Source organism: Megalops cyprinoides, chromosome 17, assembly GCF_013368585.1.
Source record: "Megalops cyprinoides isolate fMegCyp1 chromosome 17, fMegCyp1.pri, whole genome shotgun sequence".
NCBI classification, from domain to species: domain Eukaryota; kingdom Metazoa; phylum Chordata; class Actinopteri; order Elopiformes; family Megalopidae; genus Megalops; species Megalops cyprinoides.
The window spans coordinates 5,811,680-5,813,560 of NC_050599.1; positions in this window are offsets into that span (position 1 = coordinate 5,811,680).

Below are 1,881 nucleotides of genomic sequence, written 5' to 3' on the forward strand. Positions count from 1 at the left end.
AAACTCCCTTTGCTGTGTGTAACTGAGTAATTGATGCCAGTATCATCAATTACATTTAGCAATACTTAAATAACCATGTTTTAGAAAAAAAATGAACTCATGTTTCCACATAGAGTACATCCATTCATGAAACTTTTTCCAACCTACTGTAGACTTTATATTTATGTAATTGTTCAATTACTGTCAGATGTTTTCTCTAATTGATCACCTACTGTTAGTCAATCCCTCCATCCTCACTTTTGGTATAATTTGAACTCATCATTCAATGTGTTTTTGTAAATATGAACACATTAACGTTTGCTGCTGTTTAAATCTTGATGAATGTTCAAACTTGAATGACTAATACATAACCGTGGTGTTGCTTGTAGAGTGAAATTGCATGTTTGTTATAAGTAAAGCTGGTTTTCAATTAAAGAACAAACACACTGAACACATGCAGTATGTTGATTTTGCCTCCTGTACTTCCCCAAAACAGAATTACAGTTTAGTATCAGACCTGCAGGTTTACAGTATGTTTTTAGACAACATTCAGCACATGATCCGTGTCCAGATTTTCAAAGATGAGAGCCAGATTTAATCTGCACCACTCTTTTGCAATGTTGCAGGTTTTACCGTTTTTTTTTTCTTTTTCCTGCAACACATTTTGAAATCACTAACTGTACATTAGGCTCACAGCAATAACTGCTGCATTTGCTCAGGAGCACTGAGGCAGGGCAGATGCAGTCCTTTCATATACTCACACATAGCCAACGGCTGTTTTCTGCATGCAGCACACCGCAGCTGAGTGGGCGCTGATTGCAGGATGGGAGCTACTCAGCTGACATCAACTGAGTAACTCGCAGGTGCCTGAGAGCAGTGAGTCAAGGAAAAACTGGCTTCCTACTGGCATCTACCCATCCCTTTCCCCGGCAGAACAAACCCAAATTGTTGGTCATTGCTGGCAAATGACGTGGAGTATTGGAGAATAGGCAAGTCTCCACCGACATCATGCAAGTGACTTGCAAGCACCCAACATGCAACTAGAGCACGATGATGGTTCCATGATGGCAAGGCTAGTAAACCCTGACAAAATCCACCATACCCAAGTGGAGTAAAACCAAATGCCTTCCGCCATTACAGCTCAGGCTTGGACTCGGCACAGAACAACTTGCTTAATTGTCTGAGCCACAAGAGAACCCTTTGAAAGGTAATTGATTCAATGAGTAGTTTAAATTAGATTAGGTTCAGGTTGATTATAACATTATTTATTATAATTTTATTTTATTGTTATATCATAGTTTTGGATTGTTTTATAGACTCATTATAGATTATGTTCTAAGTACCTAAGTCAGCACAGGTATAATTAAAAGATAGCGTTCTGAGGTTGAAAACTTTGGACCATTGCATAAGTAATGTCTTTCGTACAAGGCATTATTAGATGTTTCAGGGTAGTGCATGCCCACTTTCTGACCAATACCTGTGAAAACTCTCCACTTTTTCTGAAATTGGGAGGCGTGTCTGGCTGACCTGACATTGCCTGCTCGTTTCTTTTCAATTAGAGTTTTTCCCTGGACGGGAGGAGCGAGACAAATGCTCAGATCGATACTCCATCTCCACCATCCCCAGGAAACACGGGCATAATTCAGCTATTGATTTTTCCCAGGTTCAAGTCATATTGATCGTTATATACACTGTTCCTCTCGCCTATAGTGGTTTTTTTTTTTTTTAACGTGCTGCGCTACAAAGGCGCACGCAGTCATCAATTTTAGGAATAGCAGACTGACAAATTTCTGTGATGAAACAAATTGGATTAGTTTTTTTGAGTGACAAGTTATTCTAAAGTATCAAAGCCATTTAACATGACAGCCATCAACGGGCAAAAGAAAATCATAAATTTTGGTG